Consider the following 20979-nt stretch of genomic DNA (forward strand, 5'->3'; position numbering starts at 1 on the left):
GTTCACTTTTTTGGATCCGCCGCGAGAGCCGGCCATGTTTTGTGGTGAACAGTGCAGCAAGAGCCGAAAATAGCATGATTTTCAGCATGGAATTTACAGCTTTAAAATTATGTGAAGGCTTTTAAATGAGGTTATATGTGTTTATGAATATATATTCTTGTAATAAAATGGAGTAGATACCCATCGCTTGCTTTGTAACACAGATGATTGATAATTTTGAATGGGTTGGAAAGGCTAGAAATAGTTGCATATTGTCTTTTCAGTTACCTTTAACATGAAGAGAGAACGTAATCCTCCACAACCAGCACGGGCTGGCATAGCAAGGCAGCATCTCAAAGACTTCTTTTCTTCAACTCCCGGAGATCAGACAGTTCTTTACGGGCACATACTGCATATTTACCTGTACCTTTTGATACTTTACTATGGACAATGCTTTTCAAATGTATTATTATTGAATGGATTATAATGATAACACAAAATACTTTTTAATTTGATGCTGTGGACTCCTTGAAAAGACATTCTTTGTATTATTCACTACATGCATGCTCCGGTGAGTATTAATTGACAGACAAATAAATTAAATAATTATTTGTTTTATTTTTTATTGTATCTGAGACTGTTAGGCAAGGAATAAGCTTTCTAATGATACCTAGTTTATTAAAATCTGATAAACAATAAGAGTTATGCTCATTTTTCTGAACACCATAAACAGGTCACAAAGTCAAGTATGGTTCTCCATTGTTTTATCTGTTACTAAGTGGACGTTAATAAGCCTTAATTGGCGTTACAAAATATCCTATAACTTTCTTGCCATTCATCACAGAAAGAAGTTCTTGGTATCATTGGAAAAGTCTTATCAAGCCCTTTCTTAATTCTGGTGCTATGTTTGTAAAAATCCAACAACTTTGAAATTTTTTGTGACATACCTATATGGTAGTATATGTGGTTAAATGAAAGATTTCTGGCACTGCTAGTTTATGTTAATATGGTAGACTAACGCAAAACTAGCTAGGGATATGAATTTTACTTCTAGTTTAGTTTGAGTTATGGCTCGCCTGTTCATCTCATGTGGCTTTCTAGCAGTGTTTATGCTAAATATTTTTTAAAATATTCATCTCGCCGATATGAGGCGGAAATCAGTAATAATTTTATGTGAGTATGGAATATTATTTAGCACTAAATAATGCATTGAGAATGTAAATATGACCAATAAAGTTATGTCCATGCAATGACATTTTTGTGGTGTTCTTGACTCTTTTCCTTTCTTAAACACCTGCATTACTAGTGTGTTTTGGTAATGAAAATTGTCTATAACTGATTACATAAAACACTACATTTTTGTGGAGAAAAAACACTGAATATGAAATATTAAGCAAATGTGTTTACATCCGCGATACACTCAAAATGGCGAATGGGGGCGTGTTAGACAGTGCAGACACGTGACTGACAAAGACCGATGCAAGGTTTGCTACTGAAGGAAGGGATTCCCAAAAATTCACAGCTGGGTATTTAAAAAAACACAACTAGACATGGTCATGCCACCATTATGTTCAGCCGAGGGACCAAATAGTAAAAGAGATGATTGACAAACATCATTTAGGGGTGTTGATCAAGGGAGAAAACAACGATGGTGAATGGTTGAAGAAATGATGATGCTTAAGTGACGAGATATTGTTACACGATAAGAAAATGTATAAAAAATGAGTTGTAAAACAGTATTGGACACACTCCTGTAGGGTGTCCAGCCTTAGCTGTAACGTCACTGTGGCAATAAAGGCTGAATCTGATCCACACAAGCGGCTCCTGACTCCTGATTGGCGGGGAAGAAAAAAACACAACACGAGTGCATCGATACACATACCCCTGTATCGATCTAAATGTAAAGTTATAAAGCGGGTTTGAGGTGCTATGCGTCTGGTCTGCTGCATGTCTACAGCGCTCTCTGTACTATGCTAATAACCGGAAGCATCAATTGGACTGGCGTTTAATATGGTGATCTGTATAGGCAGTGCTCGAAGTGGAGAAATAAAAGTGTCGCTACTGTATTGACCGTGAGAACGGCGGCGGGGGTGTTCGGAACAACAGAACCACTTCAACAACACTGTCGGTACTGCGCGCGGTGCCCCGCCACTCTCGCGTGACGCTTGTCTCTGAGTAGCAGAGTACTGCCAACTTGTGAGAAGTGGTGGTACGATAAAGATTAAGATATAGCAGTGCCGGTGTTATGACGAAAAAGGCATCCCTGCCTTAGAATGCATGCCGGTGTTCCGACGAGTTGAGCTTTTAATGTTTTTTTTGGGGGGTCAGGGATTTTTTAGGGGTTAGGGTTTTAGGGGTGTTTTGGGGGTTAGGGTTAGGGTTTTAGGGGGGTTAGGGTTAGAGTTTTACGGGTTTTTGGGGGCTATTTATTAGCACTACGGTAGCCTTACTCGACAAAGTAGCTCAACTCGTTTCAGATCAGCGACCAATCGGTCATTTAGAGACAGGCATGCATTCTACGGCAGGGATGCCTTTTTCGGCATAACACCTGTTCTGCTTAATTGTTATTACGTATATGATCCGCTTGCAACACTCCTCCTCTTTACCCCGACCTGCAGGACTGTCGTAAACGTGGAAATGAGTTGCGTTGTGAATCTGTGGTCTATTACTGTTTCTCAAGGACCCGGATGTGTCACACTAGATTGAAATTGAATTTGCAAACTGAATATTTTGAGGTAGGATAAATGCTATTTAGAGTTACTGAAATTCAGATTCAAACTATTAAATTCAGATTCAGTTTTGTAATGCAGACTTCATACCTGTTTCCAGCAAGAATAAATCTAGGAAATTGCAACCTAGGTGGTTTAATAGGGAAATAAAGTAAGGAGGAAAAGGGCTTTGTTCCAGAGATGGAAAATAACTGATGATGACATAATAAAGCAAGAGTATCTAAATCTACAGGCTGAATTAAAAAATGACATTAGACGAGCTAAAAGGAATGTCGAAAGGAAGATCGCATTGGAGGCTAAGGATGACGTTAAAAGTTTCTTCCAGTATTTTAACTCTAAAAGAGCTCTAAAAGCTGAAATTACTAATCTGCAGGATAGTAAGGGTCTTATAATTGAAAACGACATTGACATAGTAAATGAGTTCAATGATAGTTTTGCACGGGTATTCACTGTTGAGGACACTAGTAACTTACCAGTTCTTATTACTAATCCAACATCGTCTATAACTAATATATATACTGTATAACTGAAGCTGATGTTTTGCAAAGCCTAGCTAAGCTCAAAATAAATAAATCACAGGGCCCTGATGGCATCTTACCTATAGTGTTAAAAGAGATGAGGGATATTATTTGCCGACCCTTAACATTACTGTTTCAAAAATCCTTATCTGAAGGTGTGGTACCTTCTGATTGGAAGCATGCCAACATAACGCCCATTTTCAAAAAAAAGATAGAAGTAATTTGTCAAACTATAGGCCAATCAGTCTAACTTGTATAACTGGTAAAGTTATGGAGGCTATAATCAAAGAGAAAATGGTAGATTACCTGGACTCAAATAACATTTTGAGGAATAGCCAGCATGGATTTAGGAGAGGTAGATCCTGTTTAACAAATCTGTTGGAGTTTTTTGAGGAAGCTACTCAGGAAGTTGATGATAAGAAGGCCTATGATGTCATCTACTTAGATTTCCAAAAGGCTTTTGATGTTGTTCCCCACAAGAGGCTCTCACTTAAACTCAAAGCGACAGGTATTTTAGGAACTGTAGCGACCTGGATTGATAACTGGTTAACGGATAGGAAGCAGCGAGTAGTTATAAGAGACTCAATGTCACAGTGGGCCTGCGTTCATAGTGGGGTACTACAGGGTTCAATTTTAGGACCACTTTTGTTCCTAATTTACATAAATGATATAGACACCAATATATACAGTAAACTGGTGAAATTTGCAGATGACACCAAGGTGGGTGGTGTAGCAGATACTGAACTAGCGGCTCAGCAGCTACAGCGGGATCTTAATTTAATTAGTGACTGGGCTGACACCTGGCAGATTAAATTTAACATAGACAAATGTAAGGTACTCCATGTAGGGAGCAGAAATATAAAGTACAGGTATTTTATGGGACCTACTGAAATAAAGGTAGCTGATTATGAGAAAGACCTTGGTGTGTATGTTGATGCTTCCATGTCTCATTCTCGCCAGTGCGGGGAAGCAATAAAAAAGGCCAATAGGATGTTGGGGTATATCTCCAGGTGTGTGGAGTTTAAGTCAAGGGAGGTAATGCTAAGATTATACAATTCCTTGGTGAGACCTCACCTAGAATATTGTGTACAGGTTTGGTCACCATATCTTAAAAAGGACATAGCGGCCTTAGAAAAGGTGCAGCGTAGGGCCACAAGAATGATTCCTGGTCTTAGAGGAATGTCATACGAGGAAAGGTTATTTGAGCTAAATCTGTTCAGCCTCAAGCAAAGGAGACTGAGGGGGGACATGATCCAGGTCTATAAGATTCTAACAGGTTTGGATGCTGATCAACCGAATAGTTACTTCAGCATTAGTTCAAATACAAGAACTCGTGGCCATAGGTGGAAATTAGCGGGAGAACATTTCAAACTGGATTTAAGGAAGCACTTCTTTACACAGCGTGTAGTCAGAGTATGGAATAGTCTTCCTGATAACGTAGTGCAAGCTGAATCCTTGGGTTCCTTTAAATCAGAGCTAGATAAGATTTTAACAACTCTGAGCTATTAGTTAAGTTCTCCCCAAGCGAGCTCGATGGGCCGAATGGCCTCCTCTCATTTGTATAGTTCTTATGTTCTTATGTTCTTATAACTGCAGATTCAAATATACAAAATTCATATTCAGTTTCTAGTGGCACAAATATCAGCCCATATTGTTTCCCCAGTCCGATCATTGTATTGTCCATCTGCGCTTTGCCTGCCTTACCTGTAATTGTACCCCGTATTCCCCGATACCCTGACATCTGCGCCTTTGTCTCCATTCCATCCCTGCCCGGCAGGACAATATTATTATAATTAAATGTATTAATGGTTTATTGTTAATATTAAAATAATGAATAAGAAATCTTTATTTTAAAATGTATTTTATTGTCTAAATGTATTTTAACTGTCTAAATATATGTATTCAGCTAGTTTAAACATGCACGACGCTATCACAGTGAATGCGAGGCTGAAATTGAAGCTTTACCCTTTGTTTCTGCTGAGAGACGTGCTGCGTGACTCATTTCCCTGCGCGTACAAGTTATCTTAGGTCGGCGTTCACGGTTTGACTTCTGAGTTTCAGATCGAGCTCTAGGTAATTTTTTTTTTAACTGGTTCGTTCTAATGAGTCCGAGAACTGAGGTACCACTGTATATGTATATATGGACAGGCACGCAATGTAGTGATAGGCATTGCCAAGAACTAATATTGCACATAAGAAATATTGCACATAGAAACTACCGTGGTGTATTGGATGTGTGTGATTGTTAGTCAATGTGCATGTGGTCAGCTGCAAGGACTTTGTTGTAGAGTCTGACAGCGGTTGGAAGGAAAGACCTTCTGAATCTCTCCTTCCCACATCGTGGATGCAGGAGCCTGCCACTAAAGGAGCTGCTCAGTGCTGTCATAGTCTCCTGCATGGGGTGGTAGATGTTATCCAACAGGGATGACAGCTTAGCCACAATTCTCCTGTCACACACAACCTCCACCAGCTCTAGGGGGCATCCTGGAAAAGAGCTGGCCCTCCATATCAGCCTGTTCAGTCTCTTCCTGTCCCTAGCATCGATGCTGCTGCCCAAGCAGACCACACTGTAAAAGATGGCTGATGCCACTACAGAGTGAAAAAAGGTCCTCAGGAGCGGCCCCTGCATTTGTGTTATGAGTCCAGTCCAGTTTATTGTTCAGGTGAACACCAAAGTACCTGTAGCTCTCCACAGCCTCAATGACCATACCCTGGATGTCCAGTGGTTTCAGTGGAGGATGTTTGTGCCTGCGGAAGTCTACCACCAGCTCTTTGGTTTTTCCAGTGTTGATTTGGAGGTGGTTCTGCTGGCACCAGTCCACAAATTCCCAATTCAGTTCTCTACACTCCTTGTCGTCCCCATCAGTGATGAGGCCGACTATTGCAGAGTCATCAGAGAACTTTTGCAAGAAGCAGTTGGTGGAATTGTAGGAGCAGTCTGCAGTATAGATGGTGAAGAGGAACAGCGCCAGAACCGTTCCCTGTGGGGCCCCTGTACTACAGACGACCCTGTCCGACACACAACTCTGAATTCTCACATACTGTGGTCGGTTAGTGAGATAGTCCTGGATCCATGTGGAGAGGTGATGGTCCACTCCTGTGTACTCCAGCTTGTCCCTCAGGATTGTGGGTAGGATGGTGTTGAAGGCACTGGAGAAATCAAAGAACATGATTTGCCGAAAATAGCATAACGCCCATTTTCAAAAGGGGGGATATGATTCAGGTCTATAAGATTCAAATGGCCTAATTGTCGGGGTTTGTTATAGGGCACCTAATGTAGCTGTAGAGGAAAGCAGAATATTATATGATGATATCAGGATTATGAGTAATAAAAATGATGTGGTGGTTATGGGTGATTTTAATTTACCTGGGATACAGTGGGACACAGTCTCTGGCTCTTCTGTAAATGAACTTGAGATGGTGGAATTAGTACAGGATTGTTTTTTTACTCAGTTTGTTAATACTCCTACCAGGGGAGAAGCCCTTCTTGATCTCGTTTTTTGTAATAACCAGGATAGGATTGGAAAATTAGAGGTTTTAGACCCATTGTACGGTAGTGATCATAACATGGTTAAATTCGAGGTTAATTTTAGTGTCCGAAGAGCAAAGTCTAAATTAAAAGTATACAATGTTAGGAAGGCTAACTTTAATGGTATGAGACGGAAATTAGAAACTGTAAACTGGACAGAGTTAAATAGCAAAACAGTTGAAGAGGCATGGGAATTTTTCAAAAGCACATTGTTGCAAGTGCAAGAGGACTTCATACCTGTTTCCAGCAAAACTAAATCTAGGAAACGACAACCAAGGTGGTTTACTAAGGAAATTAAGAATAAAGTCAGGAGGAAAAGGGCTCTGTTCCACAACTGGAAAATAACTAATGATTTCAAAATCAAGCAGGAGTATCTAAGTCTACAGGCAGAGTTAAAAAATGACATTAGGCTATCAAAGAGGGATGTAGAAAGAAAAATTGCATTGGAGGCTAAGCATGACAGTAAAGGTTTCTTCCAATATTTTAACTCCAAGAGAGCACTAAAAGCTGAAATCACTAATTTGCAGGATAGTAAGGGCCTTATAATTGATAACGAAATTGATATGGTAAACGAGTTTAATGATTATTTTTCAAGGGTGTTCACAATAGAGAACACAAGTAATTTACCACCAATTAATACGAATACAGCATCGTCTATGACCAATATATGTATAACTGAGGTTGATGTGATACTAAGCCTAGCTAAACTCAAAATAAATAAATCGCAGGGGCCTGATGGCATCTTACCTTTAGTCTTGAAAGAGATGAGGGATATTATTAGCCAACCTTTGACTTTAATATTCCAGAAATCGTTATCTGCGGGTGTGGTACCATCAGATTGGAAGCATGCTAATATAACACCCATATTCAAAAAAGGGGATAGAAGTAATCCAGCAAACTATAGGCCAATCAGTTTAACTAGCATTACTGGAAAAATAATGGAAGCTATAATTCAAGTGAAAATGGTAGATTACCTAGATGCAAATAACATTATAAAGGATAGCCAACATGGATTTAGGAGAGGTAGATCCTGCTTAACGAATCTGCTTGAGTTCTTTGAGGAAGCTACAAGTGAAATTGATCACAAAAAGGCCTATGATGTGATTTACTTAGATTTCCAGAAAGCCTTTGATGTTGTCCCCCACAAACGGCTCTTGTTAAAGCTTAAAGCTGCAGGAATTTTAGGAACTGTGGCAGCTTGGATCAAAAACTGGCTAACTGATAGGAAGCAGCGAGTAGTTATTAGAGGCACTATGTCACAGTGGGCCTCCGTTTATAGTGGGGTACCGCAGGGTTCAATTTTAGGACCACTATTGTTCCTAATTTACATTAATGATATTGACACGAATACATACAGTAAACTGGTTAAATTTGCAGACGACACTAAGGTGGGCGGGGTAGCAGATACTAATCTAGCAGCAGAGAGGCTTCAACGGGATCTGGATTTAATTAGCGAATGGGCTGATACTTGGCAGATGAAATTTAACACAGATAAATGTAAGGTAATCCATGCAGGGAGCAGAAATATACAGTACAGATATTTTATGGGTTCCACTGAAATAAAGGTAGCTGATTACGAGAAAGATCTCGGTATGTATGTTGATGCTTCCATGTCCCACTCTCGCCAATGTGGGGAAGCAATAAAAAAGGCGAACAGAATGTTGGGTTATATCTCTAGATGTGTGGAGTTTAAGTCAAGGGAGGTGATGTTACACTTATATAATTCCTTGGTAAGACCCCACCTAGAATACTGTGTGCAGGTTTGGTCACCATACCTCAAGAAGGACATTGCTGCCTTAGAAAAGGTGCAACGAAGAGCTACGAGAATGATTCCTGGTCTTAGAGGAATGTCTTACGAGGAGAGGTTAGCGGAACTGAATCTGTTCAGCCTTGAGCAAAGGAGACTAAGGGGGGATATGATTCAGGTCTATAAGATTCTAACGGGTCTGGATGCTGTTCAGCCAAATGACTATTTCAATATTAGTCTAAATACTAGAACTCGTGGCCATAAGTGGAAATTAGCAGGAGAACATTTTAAAACAAATTTGAGGAAGCACTTCTTTACACAGCGTGTAGTCAGAGTATGGAATAGTCTTCCTGCTATTGTAGTGGAAGCTAAAACCATGGGTTCCTTTAAATCAGAGCTAGATAAGATTTTAACAACTCTGAGATATTAGCTAAGTTCTCCCCAAACGAGCTTGATGGGCCGAATGGCCTCCTCTCGTTTGTAAATTTCTTATGTTCTTATGTTCTTATGTTCTTATGATTCTCACAGTGCTCCCAGCAGTCTCCAGGTGATAGAGGGAATGATGTATGAGGTGGATGACAGCATCATCAACCCCAATGCCAGGCTGGTAGGCAAACTAAAGTGGGTCCAGTGATGAGCACACCAAGGACCGAAGCTGCGCAAGGACCAGCCGCTCCAGGGTCTTCATCAGGTGGAATGTCAGGGCCACTGGCCTGTAGCTGTTGAAGTCCTTTGGATGTGGAGTCTTCGGCACTGGTACCACACAAGAGGTTTTCCAGAGCTGTGGTACTCTCCCCAACTCAGGTCCATTACCCCACACATTTGATCCGTGCAGAACTTGACAACCCTTGAGCTGATGCCATCTGGACCCGCTACCTTCCTGGCTTTCATCCTCCTCAGTTCCCTCCTAACCTGGATGGCTGAAATAGACAGGCTGAAGCCATGTGCTGGATGTGTGCTGGATGCTGTGGTTGGGGGGGAGGAGCAGTGATCAGAGAGTGTGGAAGTGGTGTGAAGTATAGAGGAGGTGTGAAGTGTCTGAGGTGGAACAGAGGTGGGGGTGTCTGTAACAGATGTTGGGGACTGCATCAGGGAAGGCAGTATGGGTGGAAAGGCAGGGGCAGATGAATCAAACCTGTTGAAGAAGTGATTAATGGTGCGTTCATTTTTCTCTCGGAACTCGGAAATTCCGAGTTGAGTGACATCACGTCCGACAATCTCCCGTTCCAGCTACCCACATCTCGGAACAAACATGGCTGCCTCCATGAACACGTTGCTGTGTGTTGTTGCTTTATATTTTAGCAGATTTGGAGTTTTCCAAATGAAGAAAATGGAGAAATGGAGATTTTTCCGAGAGACAAACAAGAAACACGAATTAGTCAAACCACATTAACCACATTAAAAGCTTTATAAAATATTTTAGTACATTCATAGCGGTATTCTTTTTTCGAACGGTAAAGAAACTACAAACAAACCAAGTCGCCATGTTGAAATTACGTCACAGGAGCAACTCGGACCACAAAATCTTCTCCGACTTTAACGTCATAAAAGGGGCGTGTTTCCGACGGGAAGTGATGTTTTTCGTGACGTATCGTGACGTTTTCATCCGAGTTCCGACTTGGAGAGAAATAATCGAACGCACCATTAGTTCATTTGCCCACCTCACATCCCCCACCTGCAGTGAGTTCTGTTCTTTGTGGCCTGAGATGGTTGTAAGGCCTCTCCAGACTCCGCTGACATTGTTCTGCTGAAGCTGGTTTTCCATCCTCTGCCTGTAGCTGTCTTTCCCACCCCTGATCAGTCTTTTCAGCTTTCCAAAACCCTTTTCAGCTCCTTCTTGTCTCCTGATTTGAAGGCCCTCCTCTTCTGCTTGAGGACGGCCTTGATTTTTGGGGTAATCTAGGGTTTGTTGTTTGGGAAGCACCACACAATACTGGTAGGTACGGTGTTATCCACACAGAATTTAATGTAGTCCGTAATGCAGGGGGGTATCCAGAAAGCTTGGTTAACTTACCATTTGGTAAATCATAACCTCTGGGTTGATATACTCCAAACCCGCATACCATGAGTATGTCAGTTCCAAAACACCTGAGAAGAGTAAGTTCAATCAACCTCCTATTGGTTACCCAGAGTTAATGCGCGTGCACCGTGCATACATAAAGACGTTTTCAATTGATCGCCGATTTCACGAGTCAGAATGGAAAATCAAAGTGAAAAAAAGAGAGCGGCATACTTCACAGAGGCGGAGTTGGAAGTTTTAATGCACGCATATGACGAATTCAAGCCAATAATAATGAAAAAAAGCAATACGGCTGCATCGGCTAAAGAAAGAGTTGGCTTGGCAAAAAATAACGGACAGAGTAAATGCGTGTGTATTAAATTGCAAATTTGACATCGCCTCCCCTTTTATGGCCTTCAATCTATCAAGATGTCCAGCACACCCTGCAACATGTGACGTCGCCACTGCCAATGACGACCGTGCATCCAGCTCGCCGTTCTGCCAGTGTCATCTTCCTTGTATGACCCGCTCCCTGCCTTCTGGGTGGGGATGCTGTAAAGCGCTTTGGGACAATGTAATGTTGTGATAATGCGCTATACAAAAATAAATTTGTTGTTGTTGTTGTTGTTTATTATAATGCAAAATAATTAAACACGTAACCCTTCCGCATCCTTTTTACTGTTAAATCACTATGAAAGCATTTACTTTTCCTGCCATTCATTTCTTTAGGTTAAAATAACAATGTGTATTGACTAGGAATATATGGTTTCTTATTTAATAAGGTGTAATCCTTCTGGAGCCAGAAGAACTTAGAGCCAAGTCAAAATGAAACACAAAAACATTCTGCAAAAAGGTAATTGATTACACGATCACTTAACTATTTATTAAACACGATTTAGTATATTCTTTCTGTCATGTAGCTAATAGAAAAAAGGCTGAAGCCCGTCTAACTGGCGGTGGCCCACCACCACCTCCCCTCACCCCATCTGAGGGCAACCAGTGGTAACCAGCATTGTACTGTCCTGTAATGATTACCTATAGTTAGTGGAAAAAAGTAATGAGTTTGATGATTTTAACAAGGCAAAAAATTAAGGATACAAAATCAAGTTACCTGCACATTGATACTATGAATAGATTTCCTCCGCTATCTCGCTGTACTTGTATAGTGACAATAAAGACATCTATCTATCTATCTATCTATTAACATAGTCTTCCTCATTTATTGAAGGAGCTTTAATAGGAATGTAGGTGCCATCAATGCACCCAATTATGAATGAATGCCTTTTATTGTCACTATACAAGTATTACATGTATTCCAAATTACATTTGGAAACCCTGAAATAGAAAGTCATATATGGAAGTATCAAGTGTGTGTGTGTGCAGGATGAATACATGTAGGCTATAGATATAAATAGTATGACTATATATTAAATATGCATCATAGATTTTACTACAAAGGACAAACCTACCACTCTGTGGAATTCCTCTTTAATAACACGCAGAGCTTTATGGACAGGGAACTGTACAAACGTGTGTAAGAAGCGTTAAGTACCAGACATACTGTGCGAACGGCTCTACACACAGTTGCCTTTCCTATATGCTCTGCGTCGCCCATATTGTACAAAAAATGCCCTGACGCAAAAAACCTTAGTGCTATGCACAGAATGTTTTCTGTGCTAAGCGCAGACCCGTGGTTTGGGTTTGTGACATTTGCAATATGCGGTTTCAAGAGATGTTAAGTAAATGAACGATTCTTTTGAAAACTGTTAACGCTTTTTCAAATAATCATTAGGAAATGAAAAGACATCAATACGCGGTCTTATAACTCTCTCCCGGCGAAAAAAACCTATATAATTTATGTCTCCACGTCCACAGGATCGTCATCAAAAGGGCACGCCATGCTCAGTAACCTTCTGCAACAAACTTACCCTGGAACATAACCTGCTCAGTAGCAGGTTATCTTCAGAGAGTAAGCTGCTATGGTTACGTACATACCCAGAAAGTTAACCTCCGTTTTTGGAACCGAAAGTTGAGGTTATCCACTAACTTACCGTTAAACTTACCCGGGTATGTCACATAACCTGCTTTCTGGAATACCCCCCCCCCCCCGTCACAAGGCTGTCGATGTACTTCCCATGGTCATCACAAAGCACTTCCCACACTATACTCCAAACAGTCCTTTAGAGCCTCCTCGCTCTCCTTCGACCATCTCTGCACTGAGCGGGTGACTGCTGGCTCCCTGCGCACTAAGGGTGCATACACAGGGACAAGGTGCACCAGGTTGTGATCTGATCTTCCCAGGGGAGGGAGAGGTGATGAACTGTATGCCTCTCTTGTATTGGCATAAATAATAATGATAATTGATACTTTATTGATCCCCATGGGGAAATTGTCTTTTTACACCTCCCTCAACTTGCTCTTTGTAGAATAAGCTGTCCACGAAGGGCAGCCACCTGTTGGGGCACCCAGGGACCTGGGGGTCAAAGGCCTTGCTCAAGGATCCGCAGATGTGCTGAGGCTGGGTTTGAACTTGTGACCTTCTGATTACAGGCACACAGGCTTAGCCCACTGAGCCATACACTGAAGCAAAGATTATTAAAAGGGCAAACCATGCTAAAAAGCTGCACATGCAAGCCTTAGTTTATTTATTTGAAGATTTTTTTTATTTACTTATTTTTGTATTTTGATTTGAGATTTTTTTAAACAGTATTTTATTGAATTTCAGTTGCACTGTTAAGAAGAGGACACGTTTTGCACAGTTTAGAAAGATAAAGGAATATTTTTGAATAAATTTATATACATATATATACACTCACCTAAAGGATTATTAGGAACACCTGTTCAATTTCTCATTAATGCAATTATCTAATCAACCAATCACATAGCAGTTGCTTCAATGCATTTAGGGGTGTGGTCCTGCTCAAGACAATCTCCTGAACTCCAAACTGAATGTCAGAATGGGAAAGAAAGGTGATTTAAGCAATTTTGAGCGTGGCATGGTTGTTGGTGCCAGACGGGCCGGTCTGAGTATTTCCCAATCTGCTCAGTTACTGGGATTTTCACGCACAACCATTTCTAGGGTTTACAAAGAATGGTGTGCAAAGGGAAAAACATCCAGTATGCGGCAGTTCTGTGGGCAAAAATGCCTTGTTGATGCTAGAGGTCAGAGGAGAATGGGCCGACTGATTCAAGCTGATAGAAGAGCAACTTTGACTGAAATAACCACTCGTTACAACCGAGGTATGCAGCAAAGCATTTGTGAAGCCACAATACGCACACCCTTGAGGCGGATGGGCTACAACAGCAGAAGACCCCACCGGGTACCACTCATCTCCACTACAAATAGGAAAAAGAGGCTACAATTTGCACGAGCTCACCAAAATTGGACAGTTGAAGACTGGAAAAATGTTGCCTGGTCTGATGAGTCTCAATTTCTGTTGAGACATTCAAATGGTAGAGTCAGAATTTGGCGTAAACAGAATGACAACATGGATCCATCATGCCTTGTTACCACTGTGCAGGCTGGTGGTGGTGGTGTAATGGTGTGGGGGATGTTTTCTTGGCACACTTTAGGCCCCTTAATGCCAATTGGGCATCGTTTAAATGCCACGGCCTACCTGAGCATTGTTTCTGACCATGTCCATCCCTTTATGACCACCATGTACCCATCCTCTGATGGCTACTTCCAGCAGGATAATGCACCATGTCACAAAACTCGAATCATTTCAAATTGGTTTCTTGAACATGACAATGAGTTCACTGTACTACAATGGCCCCCACAGTCACCAGATCTCAACCCAATAGAGCATCTTTGGGATGTGGTGGAACGAGAGCTTCGTGCCCTGGATGTGCATCCCACAAATCTCCATCAACCGCAAGATGCTATCCTATCAATATGGGCCAACATTTCTAAAGAATGCTTTCAGCACCTTGTTGAATCAATGCCACGTAGAATTAAGGCAGTTCTGAAGGCGAAAGGGGGTCAAACACCGTATTAGTATGGTGTTCCTAATAATCCTTTAGGTGAGTGTATACAGTATATATGCATACCTGAGGATGATGTGGTACAAAGCCTAGGTAAGCTCAAAATAAATAAATCACAGGGCCCTGATGGCATCTTACCTATAGTTTTAAAAGAGATGAGGGATATTATTCAAGATTCAAGAACTTCATTGTCATTCCACACATGTTCGCACATGCCATGGAGCGAAATTAAGTACTGAGGTCCCGGGTAAGCCACATAGCTAGTCACACACACTTTTAAATATAAAGATGAAAATTAAATATAATGGTATTGGAGTATCCCCAGGTGGACCCACCACCCGCAAGGGGAGTGTCAGGGGTTCGGTGCTTTGTGGATCGTGTGGCGGCCAAGGGAGGCCCTGGCGGTCCGATCCCCGGCTGACAAAACTGGCTTTCGGGACAAGGAATGTCACCTCTCTGGTGGGGAAGGAGCCTGAGCTTGTGCGTCAGGTTGAGAGATATCGACTAGATATAGTTGGGCTCACCTCAACGCATAGCTTGGGTTCTGGAACCAATCACCTGGATAGGGGCTGGATGCTCTTTTCTTCTGGAGTTGCGGCGGGTGAGCGATGCCGGGCTGGGGTGGGGCTACTGGTGGCCCCACAGCTCGGTGCATTAACAACGGAGTTTACCCCGGTGAACGAGAGGGCTGTTTCCCTGTGCCTTCGGGTCGGGGATATGTCTCTGACTGTCATCTGCGCTTATGCGCCGAATGTCGGTTCAGAGTACCCGGACTTTTTGGATTCCCTTAGTGGTATGCTGGTTGGCGTGCCACGAGGGGATTCCATCGTTTTGCTGGGGGACTTCAATGCTCACGTGGGCAATGACAGTGTGACCTTGAAGGGGGTGATTGGGAGGAATGGCCTTCTGTTATTGGACTTCTGTGCAATGCATGGTTTGTCCATAATGTTCGAGCATAAGGGTGTCCATAAGTGGACATGGTACGAACATGCCCGGGGCTACAGGTCGATGATCGATTTCATAATCATATCATCTGATCTGCGGCCTTCTGTCTTGGACACTCGGGTAAAGAGAGGGGCAGAGCTGTCAATTGATCACCACCTGGTGGTGAGTTGGGTCAGGTGGCGGAGGAGGAAGCCGGTCAGACCTGGTAGGCCCAAGCACATAATGAGGGTCTGCTGGGAACGTCTGGCAGAGGCTGCTGTTCGCCGGAGCTTTAACTCGCACCTCCGGCAGAATTCCAACTGCTTACTGGGGGAGGTTGATGTCAACCTGAAGAAGGAGGCTTACCGAGAATTATTAGCCCGGGGGTCTCCGGAGGCAGCTGACGGGTACCGGCAGGCCAGGTGGAACGTGGCTCGGGCGGTTGCAGAAGCAAAAACCCGGGCGTGGGAGGAGTTCGGTGAGGCCATGGAAAGAGACTTTTGGTCGGCCTCAAAAAGGTTCTGGCAAACCATCCGGAATATCAGGAGGGGGAAGCAGCTCCTGGTTCCTACTATATATAGTGGGGAGGGGGTGCTGTTGACCTCACCTGGGGACATCACCCGGAGGTGGAAGGAATACTTTGAGGACCTCCTCAACCCTGCCTCAGATACATCTACGCACACTGCCTTTGAGACATCTGAGGGCACAGAGCCCGAGGATGCTGGGATGGGGGGGGCTTGCCCATCACTGGGGCTGAGCTGGCCAGGGTGGTTAAAGAGCTACGTGGTGGCCGGGCCCCGGGGGTGGATGAGAACCGCCCGGAGTACCTGAAGGCTCTGGATGTTGTGGGGCTGTCGTGGCTGACACACCTTCTCAACAGTGCGTGGAGGTCAGGGATAGTGCCGCTGGATTGGCAGACCGGGGTGGTGATCCCCTTATTTAAGAAGGGGGACCGGAGGGTGTGTTCCAACTACAGGGGGATCACACTTCTCAGCCTTCCTGGGAAAGTCTATTCCGGGGTACTGGAGAGGAGGGTGAGGTCGATAGTCGAATCTCGGATTCAGGAGGAACAATGCGGTTTTCGTCCTGGCCGTGGAACACTGGACTAGCTCTATACCCTTGCAAGGGTACTGGAGGGGGCCTGGGAGTTTGCCTATCCAGTCTACATGTGTTTTGTGGATTTGGAAAAGGCTTACAACCGTGTTCCTCGAGGTGCTCTGTGGGAGGTGCTTCGGGAGTATGGGGTCCACTGTTGTGGGCGATTCGGTCCCTGTATGAACGGAGCAGAAGCTTGGTCCGCATTACCGGTAATAAGTTGGGCTCCGCCAGGGCTGCCCTTTGTCATCGGTCCTGTTTATAATATTTATGGACAGGATTTCTAGGCACAGCCAGGGTGTTGAGGGTGTCCAGTTTGGTGGCCTCAGGATTGCCTCGCTGCTTTTTGTAGACGATGTCGTCCTGTTGGCTTCATCTGCTGGGGATCTCCAGCGTGCTCTGGGGCGGTTCGCAGCTGAGTTCGAAGCGGCGGAGATGAGGATTAGCACCTCCAAGTCTCCATGGTTCTCAGCCAGAAATGGGTGGATTGCCCTCTTCAGGTCAGGGAAGACTTACTGCCTCAAGTGGAGGAGTTCAAGTATCTCGGGGTCTTGTTCACGAGTGAGGGTAGGCGAGATCGGGAGCTGGATAGACGAATCGGAGCGGCGTCTACAGTTTTGCAGGCGCTTAACCGGTTTGTCGTGGCTAAGAAAGAACTGAACCGAAAGGCAAAGCTCTCGATCTATTGGTCCATCTTCATCCCTACCCTCACCTATGGTCATGAGCTATAGGTAATGACCGAAAGAATGAGATTGCGAATACAGGCAGCCGAAATGAGGTTTCTATGCAGGGTGTCTGGGCTCTCCCTTAGGGATAGGGTGAGAAATTCGGATATCCGGGAGGGCCACAGAGTAGAACCGTTGCTTCTTCACATCGAAAGGTGTGGTTTGGACACCTGGTGCGGATGCCTCCTGGGCGGCTACCCGGAGAGGTTTTCCATGGATGTCCTACAGGGAGGAGGCCCCGGGGCAGACCCAGGACTCGCTAGAGGATTATATCTCTCGGCAGGCCTGGGAACGCCTCGGCATCCTCCCCGAGGAGCTGGTAGAGGTAGCTGGGGAGAGGGAGGTCTGGATATCGCTCCTGAAGCTGCTACCCCTGCGACCCGAACCCCGGACAAGCGGCAGATAATGCATGGATGGATGGATGGTATTGGAATATAAAGTATGGAGTATAAATTAGCTGTATGTTAAGGATATTATTAGCCAACCTTTAACTTTACTATTCCAGAAATCCTTATCTGCTGGTGTGGTACCTTCTGATTGGAAGCATGCTAATATAACGCCCATATTCAAGAAAGGGGATAGAAATAATCCAGCAAACTACAGGCCAATCAGTTTAACTTGCATAACTGGAAAAGTAATGGAAGCTATAATCCAAGTGAAAATGGTAGATTACCTGGATTAAAATAACATTCTGAGGGATAGCCAACATGGATTTATGAGAGGTAGATCCTGTTTAACTAATTAACTTGAATTCTTTGAGGAAACTACAAGAGAAATTGATCACAAAAAGGCCTATAAAGGATGTAGAGTACAATAGCACAGTATTGGTTCACAAAGGGGTTCATTAATTACTCACAAAAAAATTTAGTGCTGTGTTTTCTGTGAAGAGGCCAACAGATTGAGCAAGCGGCACACCCACAGCCACAAGGCCCATTTGACCATCTACAAACAGACTTCATTGAATTGACACCTGCAGAAGGTAAGAAGTACTGTTTGCCATGTTTTCTAAGCGGGTGGAGGTTTTTCCCACCTCCAAACAAGATGCAAGAGCAGTAGTAAGTCCTGAATTCGATTATCTTTCTCAGAGTCGTAAGTCGAAGAAAAACATCATGAAAATGTGTTGAAAACATCACTTCCTGTTAGAAACCCTCTCCCTTTCTGATACTGATGTCAGAGAGAATTTTGTTGTATGAGATTCAACTGTGTCGTCATTTCTACATGCCAGCTTACACAGTCAACAGTAATTTCTTTTTGTTAAATGCATTAATAGTTATAAATGTAATTGCACATGGTTGATTTAGAGAATACTATATCATGAGTGTAAACAGAAACCTAGCATGCAATATCAGATTTTTACTAGACTTGTTAGTGTCTTTAGTTTGTTTCTGATTTGCTTGTTTCTTGAAAAAACAATATCAATCTACTAAAATATTATAAAGCTTGTGGTTTTATAGGGGCAGCGTGTGGCTCAGTGGGCTAAGCCAAGTGCCTGTAATCACAAGGTCGCTGGTTCAAGCCCAGCCTCAGCACATCTGCAGGTCCTTGAGCAAGACCCTCAATCCCCAGCTCCCTGGGCGCCACTACGGGTGGCTGCCCTTTGTGGACAGTTTGCTCTACAAAGAGCAAGTTGAGGGAGGTGTAAAAACAATTTCCCCACAGGGATCAATAAAGTATCTATTATTATTTGTTTTACTAGTCAGTGTTTTTTGTTTGTTTCTCTCTAAAAAATAGCATCTCGCTCCAAATCTGCTAAAATATTATAACAACAGCGTGTTTGTGGATCCAGCCATGTTAGTTCCCGAGATGTGTACCCATAAACACACTCCTAAAGCTTGTGGAAGAGCTGAAGCTGTTATAGCTGCAAAGGGTGGGCCAACTCAATACTAAAGCCTATGTTTTAAGAATGGGATGTCATTAAAGTTCATGTGTGTGTAAAGGCAGGTGTCCCAATACTTTTGGCAATATAGTGTGTGTGCTGCCCCTCACACCTCTGGGACCAGGGTCCAAGTCTCGGCCTGGGTTCCAAGTATGTGGAGTTTGTGTGTTCTCCCTGTGTCATGGTAGGGTTTACTCCAGGTACTCCGGTTTCATCCCGCAGTCAAGATATAAAATATTTTTATTGTCACTGTACAAGTTCCATGAGATGACGTTTAAATCTTCCTGTAGAAGCCTCTTTAAGAAAGTTTAAGGAAAAAAATAGAACAAAATAAATAGCATAAATAGCAATTACAATATACAGTATTAATGTACAGGAGGAAAACTGCACCTGATAAGTCCATCAGTTGAGAGTGCAGGATAATGATCATGAACGGCAATATTGCACAGCCTAATGGATTACATGGAAAACAATAATGGTACTGAGATAAGTTTCATAGCAGCATTATCATACAGTCAACTTGGGTGATTGAATGATGGCTAGGAGCCAATATACTTAAAGTGCATATTTCTGCATGTATGTGTGTGGTGCGGATAAGTAGCAGTTAGGGTTAGGTCAGTCTGGTGCTGCTGTGAGTAGTGGTCCTAGTGTAGGTTATTTAGCAAGGTGACAGCTTGAGGGTAGAAACTGTTCTTCAGTCTTGCCATGTGAGCATACAGGGCTTTGTAGCGGTTACTGAATTGCAGAAGTGTGAAAGGGCTGTGTCTGGGTTGGTTGAATCACTGCAGATGTTCCTGGTTCTGCACCTGGATCATTTGGGAAAGGTTGCTCCTGGAGGATGATTTGATACCATTCTTTATTCATGACTGTTTTTCAGCAGAATTGTGAGTAAGCACACTCCCTTGGATGGGAAACAACCCCATACATGGATGGCCTCAGGATGCTTCACTGTTGGCACAAGAGTCATGGTAGCATTCACCTTTTCTTCTCTGGACAATTGATTTTCCAGATGTCCCAGTTGGAACAGGGCTTCCTCAAAGAAAATAACTTTCCACCAACCTTCTGCTGTCCAAATTTTCTGTCCTTGATATTTTTTTTTGAAGAGAAGTGGCTTCTTTGTGACATTCTTGATATCAGGCCATTGTCCAAAAGTCTTTGTGTGCAGATACATTCACACCCACCTGCTGCCAATATTGAGAAACCTCTGCACTGGTGGTGACAGGATTCCATGGTTGACTCCACAGGAGACGGTCCTGTTGCTTGCTGGACATTACTAGAAATACTGAGCCCTTCTTTACCAGAACTAAACCTCTCACCTTTAAGTTCTTGATGATCTGGTAGATGGTTCTTTCAGGTACAATACTATTAGAAGCCATTTTGAAACAAAGCAATAACGGCTACAATGTTTCTTTGGAGGTAACCATTACTAACATTAACGCAATGATTTCAAGCACTTCTGCCCTCCTTTTATAGCAATCAGTCTGCTCTTCAATACAATCAGAATGATAGATGAATTTTAGCTGATTTGTATTTGTTTACTTTCCCCTGGTCAACATGCTGTGAAAATTGTGTTTCTGTAATAAAGTATGAATCACCACCACAAAAACTGAAGCTGCAAAGTTTGAGAAACACATTTGTGTCCCTGCCAAAACTTCCGCCCATTACTGTACAGTACTGTTAGATCTGATTGTCCCTCTTTCTACTGTGTGGTAGTTCATTACCAGTGATGTCCTGAACAGACATCAAAGATCAGAATCAGGGCCAACTCAGGCATTTTTGAATTGATTGGTATCAGCTACCTATAGCCCAGACACTACAGTAAGCCTGAGGCACATGGGTTGAAACTACAAACTACTGAGATGTCAGCCATGTTT

Source organism: Paramormyrops kingsleyae, chromosome 16, assembly GCF_048594095.1.
Source record: "Paramormyrops kingsleyae isolate MSU_618 chromosome 16, PKINGS_0.4, whole genome shotgun sequence".
Classification (NCBI taxonomy): Eukaryota; Metazoa; Chordata; class Actinopteri; order Osteoglossiformes; family Mormyridae; genus Paramormyrops; species Paramormyrops kingsleyae.